A 13,302-nucleotide genomic window follows, 5' to 3' on the forward strand; every position below is an offset into this window, starting at 1 on the left:
TGCTTTTTAACTCTTAAAATGTTATTCAATAAGGATTTGGTTTTGATCAATACTCTTTAGATAGTTATGGAGTATTACCTTAGTTTCTTCTTCTTTTTAAAAACCAGCCCTTTTACTAAATTAGAAATTTGATTGGAAGTCTCATATTTAGGAAGAGGGGAGATTTTTTGGAAAAATCAAAGTAAGGCTTAAATGTGTATTATTTAATTTTTCATTTTAAGAAGAGATTAATTATGAAGACTCTTCCAGGGTCTTTCTTTTTTCTTGTTAGAAGTGGTTGATCAGAGAAAACCTTGGTAATCAGAATTATGTCAACATTACAATAACACCATTAGGAAAGCTGCCATTTAGTTGCTAATTTAACTCAGTTATTGACTTTATAAGTGTATGGGTGATAGCTGTTGAGTATGGCTGTATAAAGTGTAATCTTTGTTTTTGGTGATAAACAGCTTAACACAGCAATAAAAAGTGATATTTTTAGGAATCTTACTGCTCCTTGGTCCTGGGAAAGGAACTGCATTTTATGTAAGTCTACTGTTGGCAAATTATCTCATCATGTAGAATTGTGCTTTATAAGTAAAATGTCCTGGATACTTATTTGTTGAAAGAGAGAAAAGGATGAAAGGAAAGAAGGGAAGAAACTTCTTGAGTTCCAAATTGAATAATTAATAATAATAATATAAAATATAAAAATTAAAAAACATGTGCTTAATGCTCACTATATGTGAGGTTCTATGCTAAGTATCTAAGTGTTCTATATATAAGGGACTGCAATTTTTGTCGATGATTCTAAAAATAAAAAAGTTTGTGTTAAGCTCAATTAGCAGCAAGACCATCTGAACTCATTCAGTGGCAAGAATTGTCCTGAATGGGCAATTTTTAATTTATAATCTTCGCTCCATCAAGGTAAATACTATAGGCTCTGAAGAAATATTGCGATTGACTATAGTGTCCCATAACACATGGCATATATACTATGTTATTTTTCTAAAAGAAAAGTTATAACTCTAAATTCGGAGACATATCTGTCTATGAGAATTTATAGTCATATACCAATTCATTCATTCAATTTTCACAATGATTTTATGAAGTTGGCACTATTGCTACCTCCATTTTATTGAGAAAGACATGGAAACAAAGAAGTCAATAAAGGACTATTTACCAGTAATGGCTGCTCTAAAGTCTGCAATTGTGTGATTATAAATTCTTAAAAAAATTTTTTTTTAACACATTATCAGTCTTCATGACACTTTTTTAGATTTACCAGAGGAAAAAGGGGATTATGATGAATATTTACATGTTAAAACTTCTGGAATTTATAATATTACTGCTATTATTTCTAGGAAGTTCCAAGTAGATTAGAAAAAAGTTTAAAAATCTGTTTGTTTTGGGTGGTTCCTACTACTTAAGTATAATGGCTCTCTGCCATGTGGAGTTTCATAATATAGTAATAGAGAAATAGCAAGGGAAGAGAGAGCTCACCCTGGGTTAATTTCTCTGACATCTGGCTTTATTTTTGCTTGTTGCATCTTCCAGACTCTACCTTCAGTCACTTTATGTAATACGCATTACACATGTCTTACTACACTGTGAAAAGATTAAGAAAAAAATTTTTTGACAACTAATTGATGTTTATGAAATGCATAGTATAATATTAGCATTTACTCAATGTATGAATAGAGTATAATTCTCATTTAAGGCTATGCATCCAGTAATTATTATGGACTTTTAAATTTTTTTTAAAGATTTTATTTATTTATTTGATAGAGATCAGAAGTAGGTGGAGAGGCAGGCAGAGAGAAAGAGGGGGAAGCAGGCTCTCTGCTGAGCAGGGCGCCCATGCGGGGCTCGATCCCGGGACTTGCTATCATGACCTGAGCCTAAGGCAGAGTCTTAAGCCACTGAGCCACCCAGGCACCCCATGGACTTTTAAATATAGGTATTTACTGAGATTTAAGTTTAAATTGGAATGTAGTCATATTTTTATATCTATTTCAAACATCTTTCTACATGCAGTGAATGCCATATTTGACAGTTCTACCAGTTTCTTTTAGATTTTAAAGTTTGTGTTTAAATAAACATAACCCAGTAATTAATTCTCCGTAAACTCTCATGATTTGTTGCATGATTTGTAGGTTTTTGTGCACTAACTTGTTTCATAGATGCTGGCAGTGCACTCATTATTGTACTGATGAGAAACTGGTAATGCCAAATGATGCTGTCCTACAGCCCTTGTCAAAGCTGTTGCCGTTGGCACTTCTGCTAATTGTGAATGCAGTAGAATCCCGTTTTTGCCTTCGGAGGATACCTATGCAAAAGTTAATGCAAAACATCTTACCAATTGTTGGAGCAGAGGTAGTTTCAAATCACACAACTGCATGGAAAGGAGCCAATTGTCCATTGGAAGGGTGATACTGTTTATAATGCGCATGGTTGCTGTTGTGATAAGCCTCCCAGGAATGTGTGGAGGAAGGAGAATGTGTTTAATTCAGATTGCTTTGGAATGTTGCAATTTGCCCCTAGTTATCAATGTTATTTAACATACTTTGATTGAATCACTTTAGATCCACCTAAAAACTGCCTGTGTTTGGAGAAAATCCTTTGGTCTGCTATGATTATTTGGCCCACACTTTGCGTGTAGACTCCTACTTCCTCCCTGCATGCCTACACTCATCCTATCACTTTCCTGTTGTCATAAGTTCACGTTCACATACCTGTAAGGAATATAAATATTTCTGTTCTCTCCTAATTCTCTCTTGTGCATGCAGGCATGCAGGTAGAAGCAAACACACACACACACACACACACACAAACACACACTCTTAGGCATCTTTGTAGGCATCCAGGATTCTTCTCTAGTTAAATTGTATTTATAATTTGACACCTCTCCTTATATTTTGTGAAGAATCATTATCCTTTAAAAGTATTTTATTTTCAAGGTCTACCTTGATGAGGAACATAAGGCTAGAGGAAAACATGATCTCTTTATATCAATCAAGGTTGTAGAAATCTTAAAACATATGTGGAAACCACATGTGAGTGACAAGCTATTTGTGTGATGAGAGATTATTAATTTAGATATATCTTTTTTTAAAAAAAGATTTTATTTATTTATTTGAGAGAGAGACAGTGAGAGAGAGCATGAGAGGAGAGAAGGTCAGAGGGAGAAGCAAACTCCTGTGGAGCTGGGAGCCGCATGTGGGACTCTATCCCGGGATTCTGGGGTCATGACCTGAGCCAAAGGCAGTTGCTTAACCAGTTGAACCACCCAGGTGCCCAATTTAGAAATACCTTGATCAGTTAAGGATGATCGTTGGAATTTTTCAATGAAGGAATATATTATTCAGAATAGAGAAAATAAATCTGTGTCTGTTTCATCAGCTTTGCTTCTGGAGAAAAATGAGAACTATTGTGAACTTCATGGGACAGACGCAGTTTTTTTCTAGATAGATTGTGTCTAGTCAGTTGAGACTCTCCTGTTGAAGAAGAAAGAGGGTTAGATGGGTAGTGTCTAAGAGAACCATTGGTTTTCTTTGAAACCTCAAAGTAAAGTCAGTTTCTAAAGTTTGTTTACTTTTTAACCTGAAGGAATGGTCAATTTAAGGTTGAGCAGAGAATGACAGAGTTAATGTTAAGACAGTTAATGTTAAGTGAGTGAGTGAAGTACAAACCAAAGGTGAGCAGAGACCCTGAAAGTGAAAGTCAGGAAGATCTTAAAATTGTGCTTTCTGAGGGTATCAGGTTTTTTTTTTTTTTATTCTTTAAAAAAAATTTATTATGGAAGTATAGTTGGCATACAATGTTACATTAGTTTCAGCTGTACAACAGTGATTCAACAATTCTCTACATTACTTAATGTTGACCATGTAAATGTTAGTGACCATCGGCCACCACACAATATTATTACAGTATTATTGACCATATTCTCTATGCTGTTCTTCTCATCTCCATGACTTTTTTTTTCTATAACTGAAAGTTTGTACCTTCTAATCCTTTTCACTTATTTTACACATCCTTCCACCCATCTCCTGTCTGGCAACCACCCATTTGTTCTCTGTACTTATGAATCTGCTTCTGTTTTGTTTGTTCATTTGGTTTTTTAGATTCCACATATAAATGAAATCATAAGGTACTTGTCTTTGTCTGTTTGACTTATTTCACATAGTATAATACTCTCAAGTTCTATCCATGTTGCCAAATGTACATATGCATATGTAGGTGTGTGTACATATAATAGAATATATATATATAATGTATAATGTATATTACACCACATATTCTTTATCCATTGTATACCCATATCCATTTTATATATATACATTTTATGTAATGTGTATATGTATGTGTGTATATATATATATATATCCAATGTTCTTTATCCATTATATACATATATCCATTTTATATATATCCATTATATGTAATTTGTATATATCCATTATATGTAATATATATTATATATATGTTATATATATATTATACCACATCTTTATTCATTCATCTATTAATGCATACTTGGGTTGCTTCCATTATCTTAGCTATTGTAAATAATGCTGCAATAAAAAAGGGTGTACATATATATATTTCTGAATAAGTGTTTTCATTTTCTTTGAGTAAATACCCAGTAATGGAATTACTGGATCTTATGGTATTTCTATTTTTATTTTGTTTAGGAATCTCCATACTGTTTTACACAGTCAGGATATCAGTGTTGAAATTCTCTTCCAAAACTCCTCTGAGTTCCAGAGCTGATCAGTGAGTGAACAACTTTTTATATTGTAATCTAACAAAAAGCATTTTGTTTGCCCAAATGCTATCAAATATATCAATTCCTTCTTTTAAAAGGAGGAATTTATATCCTGAATTTTAATTCTTGTTGCATTGTGGTCTTTGAAAAATAACCACTTTTGCAGATCTGTCACAACAATAATAGTAACTTCAGTCTCTGGATCAGAAGGTTGTTTGAAACTCAACATACATCTACTAATTTCACATCATTGTCAATGAGAATCATCCCTTAAGTATTTGCTTAGTGCTCCCTCTGTCTGCATGGCCCATTACCCTCTTCTCAGCACCCTCTTTGCTTACTCAATTATGGCTATCACATGTGATCTGAGCATTGCTGAAAGGCTGCAGCCTTTGCTCCATGATGCCTATAAAACTCTGTGTCTGAAAAAGTTAAGGTGGAATACTCCTCGCAAGCTAGCGTTGCAAGCATTTGGGTGACTGTGTCCTTGTATTGACACTGCTAGTATCTGTCTTCTATTGTTATTTCTCATTGCTCTAGGCTCCTTGTTAGGACACTGGACAAGTATATAGGTCTTCATTTCACCTTAAATAGTGATCTCTCAAAGTTTCCTCTACACAAGATTCACTTTAAACATAAGGCTCCCGTCCCTTTGATCTTAAGACATACATAGTTGACCGTCGAAAAATGTGGAAGTTAAGGACAATGACCCTCTATGCAGTTGAAAACCCACATATAACTTTTGAGTCTCCCAAAACTTAATTACTAATAGCCTACTGTTGACTGGAGGCCTTACTGATAACATGAATGTTTGATTGACACATATTTTATATACTTTTTTGTATTCTATTCCGTACTCTTACAATAAAGTAAGATAGAGAAAGGAAGTTATTTTTAAGAAAATCATAAGGAAGACAAAATACATTTATAGTAACTTACTGTAAAAAATCCACATATACATGGACCCATGCAATTCCAAACTCTCTTGTTCAGGGGTCAACAGTAAATGGACTTAGGTGGCACATAGGCTTGGATCTAACTTAGACAAATGATTTAGAGCACGGTTTTCCCATTTTTTTCTGAGTAGAGTCTTTCTTTCCTTCCTTCCTTCTTTCTTTCTTTTGAGAGGGAGAGAGTGAAGAGGGGATGGGAGGAGCAGAGGGAGAGGGAGAGAGAGAATTTTAAGAGGCTCCATGCCCAGTGCAGAGCCTGAAGTGGGGCTCAATCCCACAACCCTGAGATCATGACCTGAGCTGAAATCTAGAGTTGGTCGCTTAACTGATGCAGCCACACAGGCTCCTGAGTAGTCTTTTTTAGTGAGATTTTGCACAACTCAGATATATGAAGTGGACAAAAGTGGAATTGGTCCGTTTCAGATCAGATCATGACCAGTCATGCTTATTTTCTTCACGAAAAATATTTTCTCTCCTTCTCTTCTTAAGAAAACTAAGCCTTAGGGGAGCAGGTTTTGGAAAAAAAATAGATTAAAATATATTATTGGTAAATTTAGAAAAAGAATTCATCCAATTCTAAGGAAAATGTTTCTATTTATTAAACGTATAAACTACTTTATTATTCTTTGCAGCTTACATAACAATTTAGAATTTTGCGTAGAGAGGGAGTTGACAAAATAAAAACTGTGGGCCAAATCTGGCCCATTATCTTTTTTTGTATATAAAGTTTTGTTGGAACATCCACATTTGTTTGTGAATTGTTTATGGATGTTTTCATATTACATCATAGAGTTTAGAAGAGATTGGATACCCCACACAGCCCAAAATATTTGTTATCTGGCCATTTAAATAAAAAGTTTGCCAGAGAAGTATCCTTTGGGAGCCATATGCTTAGTACTCTATAAATAAACAGTATAACATATGTATATATAAGTAAACCTATAATATATGGATTACAAATAACCAATTAAAGGTACTCAAGTTATTGGTATGGCTTAAATCCATTTTCTCACTATTTATATTTTAGAGTATATTGACATTTGAAGTTGGCATTTATTTTTATTTTCTTCGAAATTTATTTTTATTCTATTTCTTTTTGTTCTGATTAAACTTTGTCTCCACGATCCAGTATACCTCAGAAAAGGTAAAATTTCCCCACTGACATTCTTGATTTAAAAAAGGCTTTGCAGATTTTCGAAGGTATTGATATGATATGAAAGTTACTCTGTACCAAGGAAGGAAATTCTCTCTTCTCCAACTCAGTCTTTGAATGACTCCAGATCAATGTGTATACACAGTGTCCTTGCTTTTATCTAATATGAAGAAAGCCAGTGTGCTGATGGCCTCTGAAAGGCTTTCCAAGTTGGCTCAAGATGAAATAAACTCTCCTTAAAGTAAAATAAATGGTATCCCACAATGCTATTGATACAGTACATGCCATCAACAATGTCTTTCCATTTTTAATAATACATCATAGCAGAGGGAAAGAGGTTCATAGAAGAACCAGCTTTTACTCCTGAAAAAGATCTAAAAGAGATTTTACTCTATTTCGCTTTTAAAAGAATGCTCCCCTTAAGCCTTATTCTTTTAGAAATGCCGGTAATAGATAATCTAAGAAAAGGTGAAATCATTTGCTGGCTTTCTGCAAAGAAAAGTGCTTATTTAGTTGACGTAGCAAAATATTTCAAATTGACTAAGGGCTTGAACAAATGTTTGAGGTTGGGGTTTGTTTTTTTTTTTGGATCAATGATTATTTCCATTCTGTAAGCTTCAGCATGTAAAGGCTGTCAAATCTCAAAATATTGTAAAAATTTGGACTCACTGCTTTTTAAATATTTTATAGCCTAGAAGAAGCTATACTGGACAACAAAAAATAAGGAAAGAAAATAAAAGAATGCCCAGGGAGAAATAAATACGTTGCCCAATGGGTAGATATTACTGGAGGAAATACAAGCATTATATTATTGTTGGTCAGTCAGTTGCACTTGTTGGAAAAACAGTTCTATGTAATGTTCTTTGTTAAACTACATTAGGGCAATACCCTATGACATGTGTGAGTGTCTGTATATGTGTGTATGTGTGTGTCTGAGAGTGTGAACAGTGACATATGATAGATAATGGTCACATGTTTGACACACTCAAAAAATACAGCCACAGTCATGTTGTTGATTTAAGGTTACTTGGAGGTTTACCTTTTACCCATTCATGAAAATATATCTAGAAAGTAGGAGTGACATTATTATAATAATAACCTGAATATATTCTGTTGTATCATCCTTACATTCGTACTACTTTTTTAGTTGCAACTGATGGAAATCCAACCCCAAATGAAACTTCATTACCTCCATGTAATTGAAGAGTATAGGGGTAAAAGGGTACTCTCTCCCTCCATCTCTCAGCTCTGTTTTCCCCTGTGTTGACTTATATATACTTAAGCAGATTTTATTCCCCTTGTTAGCAAAAAATGGCACTGGTATCACCAAGCTTGAATAACCCTTAACAACAATGGCCCTGGAAAGAAAAGAAACACTCCTTCAATCCCCAGCATTCATTTCAATACTGAAAATGGTTCTTGTTGACCTTGTTTCAACAGTAGTCCTTTCTTGGACTAAGTAATGCGTCCAGACATTTGGAGTACTTGGAAAAGCTCAAGTCATGCGCCCCCTCCTGGGAGGGGAGAACAGCCTACCCAAGCAAAGCAGGCAGTATTTCATAAAACAAAAAGAAGGATTTTGCATTGGAAGAGGGAGAAGGGATGGTGGCAGGCAGAAAGCACAAACTGTTTCTCCCAATGACGTGACCATGACACATCGATTTGTCTTGACACTACGGCTGAGAATACATTAGTGAGATTTAAAACAAGTGAAAGATGGTTCTTGCCCATAAAACTAAATGGTCAATTCTTAGGACAAGTCTTTAGATTATTCACATGCTTCTCTGGTGAATTAGAAATGTCAAGGAAGGAAGATAACTTATCATACACAGAATCCAATAACTCCTGTGTTTTAGACTGCAATATTTAAATTGCAGGATTTCTTGTATGTAACATTAGTAAATACTGACATTTTATCTGAAGAAATCACTGAACTTTTTCCTTTTCCTGACTTTTCCCTTTGTCTATACTTTCTAAACTACTACATGGTTAGAGTATGATTTCATTGGAAGATATTTTGTTAGAGATGTCACTTGTTGGGAGCTTTTAATGCAAGTATCACACTTTGAATTGGTTGCTTCTTGAGCATGTGAAACAGTATTAGTCTATAATGATCCAAAAGAAGAATCCCAGGATATTTTATATAATTTATACCTATACTTAAATGGATATGATATATAGAACATATAGTTTATTTTCATAAAAATTCAGATATCTGAAAACTATAAACTTAAAGATCGGTGCTTTTACAAGAAAGAGAAAATGATTAAATTATTACAAATTTGAATAAATCAAGGGCTTCCAAATTATTCTCATCATGCCTCTATGTAAGTAAAAATATCACAAGCATGCATCTCAATAAGTACATTTTTTACTTACAAGTTACAGAGACACTAATCTATATTTTAAATATAAGTAAAGCCTGAATTTTTCTTATGTTTTAAGATTAAAAATAAGCACACGTAAATGTTCTTTTTAACCCCAGTTTCTTGCATACTCTGCTATAGACCCTATTGATTGAACAACCAGGAAATAAGAAAAGAAATAGATGTTCTGTACTTTCTTCCACTTGAAATTCTCTTAAATTGATCACATAAATTTTTTTTTGACTTGTCAAATTACAGATTTCCATGGGTTGCCTTGGTTTCAGGTCAGTATGGCTGCTTCATGGAACTGACCTTCAAAGACTTGAATGCAGGATATGATCTTGGATGCACATATATGTGCTTGTACTTTTTTGCTTTTTAAAAATCTTGCTTTTTCCTCCCTTTAATCCTAAATTTGAGAATTTTGTGAGGTCATCTTTTGTGTACCTGACCATCAGAAATATTTCTGAATACTCCAAATATTAAAAGCAAATTCCAAAAATGGACCTTGGAAATGCTGTTAAGTAGAAGTTATTTTCAATTTCTTACATTTTGACATCCCTCTTTTATTCTCATTTGAATCTGGTTACTTTACCTTCTTGGTTACATGCACTTAAAGTATGGACTCTAGAACACCTAAGTCACTTCCAGTTTCAAAAACAATGATGGTGGTTGTTGATATATTTCATCACAATGCTCTGCTGCTTTTCCTTAAATCTCCATAGAATGATGTCCTTCAAAACATGTGGGAATTTTCCAAACTTTGAGTAGTGGGGTAAGGAAAGGAGTTGGCATGGAGACAGAAAGGACAAAACATCCACTCCAAGAGTTTGTTTTAGCACATATTAGTGTCTTTAAAATTTTCTAAGTCTGACCCATGTGAACGACTTGAGAATATTAATCTTAAATAAATATAAATTCAGGCTATAGATTGGCCCATCTTTGAGACTTATATATTTAGTAAATTCCTTACTGATAAAAATTTCATTATTCCAAAGTTGAGCATGGAAATATGTTGTCCTGTAGAATAAAACATATTTTTGTGAATTTAAATCTATAAAAAATAGAATCCCTTGTGTTTGAGTTATTGATGATTGATTTGCCTAGAATTTTTCTTGCTCTTCCTTAGCCAAGGTCTTAGAAACACAAACTCTGACATGATTACAAAATTCTAAAATTAAAATAACTGGGAATGTCCTTGAAGAGTAATTTAGTCTATTCCACTTTAGGCAAAATAATTTCAGACAGGTGAAAATCTACTCTGTTATAAAATTCTATCACTTCTGTAGTTGGTTAAATGGTGGCCCTCAAAAGATATGTCCATGTCTGAATCTCCCGAACCTGTGATTGTGATCTTATTTGGAAATAGGATCTTTGTAGATGTAATTAAGAAGAGGTCCTACTAGATAGGAGTAGCCCTCTAATTCAATGATGAATGACATTACAAGAAAGGAGAAATTTGGACACAGACATAGAGAGGAGAATGCCATATGAAGACAGAGACACACAGAGGGAAGAACAACATGTGAAGATGGAAGCAGAGATTGGATTGATGTATCCATAAGCCAACGAACACCAAGGATAATTGGCGACTACCAGAAGCTGGGAGGAAGTCATGGAATGAATTCTTCTGCAGGGCCTTTGGAGAGGGCTTTGCTCCGTCAGCACCTTGTTTTTGAACTCCTGGCCTCTAGAATAGTAGGATAATAAATCTCTGTTGTTTTAAACACGTAGTTTGTAGAGATTTTTTTTTCTTTCTTTCTTTCTTTCTTTCTTTTTTTTAATGGCAGCCCCAGGAAACTAATGCAACTTCTCAATACTACTTAGAAAAACTGTTATTATTTCACAATTTTGCCCAAGATCAGCTCTGGACTACTGCCATTTTTACACATATCTCAATAGGCAACATTACATTACATTACTGTAATATCTCTCCTTTTTTTGTTCTAAGAAGAAAGAAAGGGAAATTTAAAAAGAGAAACTTGGTTCTAGCTCCTTTTTTTATATTCCAACAGGTTTTGTTTTTTGTTTGTTTGTTTGTTTTTTGGCTGAATTTGCTGTTTTCTAAAAGCTAAGCTGGCTCTAATCACAGCCTCACAATTCAGATTTCTCTAAAAATTATTTCTTACCTTAAGATGTTATTCAAGTCCTCTAAATTTTTAAATGTTAGTATAAATAAAAATTACTGGCATATTATTATAAGATACATACTGAGCTCTGTCTCTAGGAATATTTATTCATTGGGTCTGATATGAGACTTAGAAATTGGCATTTATTTTTATGTTTTTTTTATCAACTCCCCTGTAATTTTCATGTTGGAATCCATGGGCCATATTTCGAAAATCATGCTCTAGCTCATCTTAGCTCATCAGATGGCAGTGAGCTCTAGTGAAAAACCATGTTTTACATTTCAATTTATAATTCAAATCCCATTTTACCTTCAACTAATTTCTATAAGATTGTCTATTTTTTTCCCTGTGACCTGAGAACTAATGCCTATTTTGAAAGTTTTCAGGGTTCTTCAATATTTTGTCTGAGAGTTGTATTAATTTTTTTCTTTTAGAGAGTTTCCTGAGGAGTGTGGTCATCCCCTTCCCCATATCCTGCTCTTCCAATAGTTTGCATAATCCTTCTATCATCTCTCCTGCATCTCCCTGTGCTGAGGCATTTGATCTCACTCTTCTAACTCCTGGGCAGGATTTAGCACGTGAAAATCACAAATAATTAACCAAAGAAATATTAGGCATATTTACTATTATCAACCCAATATTCAGAATTCAGAGGTAAGCTATTGTCTCCAGAATTGTATTTACTTTTTATTTTCAGTGTTTGAGGAACAATATGGATACTTCTGGCAAAAACTGGTTCATGGATTCATTAGTACTTGCCGTTTCTTGACTCCTATTGGAAATCCTGAACTCCATTTTGATTTCCAATTTTTAAATGAAAATGATTTTTTTTTAATTTGGATGCACTGGGATATATTGTTTCAGCTGGCTAACATCTGGATGCTTTCTCAGCACATGCTGAAGCTGGCGTTTCTAGCATTGGGTAGTTTGTTCCAGGAACACGAAGTGCTCGTTATTTACCATTGTTATTTTCTCTGATTCTTGAGAAGAGTCAGTGCTACAAAAGTGCAAACTTAAAGGAAAAAATGAATTAAAGCTGATAGAGTTCAAAATGTTGATATTCGGATTGTTATCTCCTGGGTTCATCCTAAAATGATTCTTTCATTTTTAGAAGAACATAAAAGAAAGACCAAGTTAGATTAATTTTACTTCTTTTTATGTAGGCTATAGCCAGTCATTTATGATTCTAAATTTTCCACTTCATAAGAACCTTTTGAAATTACAGAATACATCACTTGATCTTGAAGAGACATTAGAGATTATGGAGTTTTGTCTCCTACACAGTTCAGAAACATCAACTGCTGGATCTTTGGCGAAGGTCACTCATGCTCTGTCTGCTTAAGAGGCATTATTCACAGTCCTCTCACTCATTGAAAACCAGCCTTTCCATTGATATAACTTGAAAACAGGCTACTAGACATCATTAATAAAATGGAAAATAGGTACAATTAAACATTGATTTATTCATTAATTCGCTGCCCACTTGATATAAAAGATAATTAGTACACTTTATGATGGAAGAATGGAAGTAGTATAGGGCAGTGGTAGGCTTTGCAGTCAGACAGGTCTCTGATTCCTGACTTTTGCATAAACTTGAGTCATGACATTAAGCTAGTTAGTTAAATTTCTAAGACTAATTTTCTTCATCTGTTACTGGAAACTTAAATAACATCACATACTTGATTGAATTGTTGCAAGGTCTGAAAGTGTGTTTGGAAATGAATAAATAATTCATCTTAACTATATGAGTTACTAGTTTTTAATCACCTATTACAGCAGGAAGAAAATTGTCAGACATTAACAATATACAGGAATGATAGCAAGGTTCGTTTGTTTATTTGGGAGACCCTATTAAATTTATCTTTGCTGGGTCACCTGGATGGTGCAATAGGTTAAGCTTCCAGCTTGGTTTTGGCTCAGGTTGTGATCTCAGGGTTTTGAGATTGAGCCTCAA

Source organism: Neovison vison, chromosome 11 (genome assembly GCF_020171115.1).
Source record: "Neovison vison isolate M4711 chromosome 11, ASM_NN_V1, whole genome shotgun sequence".
NCBI lineage: Eukaryota > Metazoa > Chordata > Mammalia > Carnivora > Mustelidae > Neogale > Neogale vison.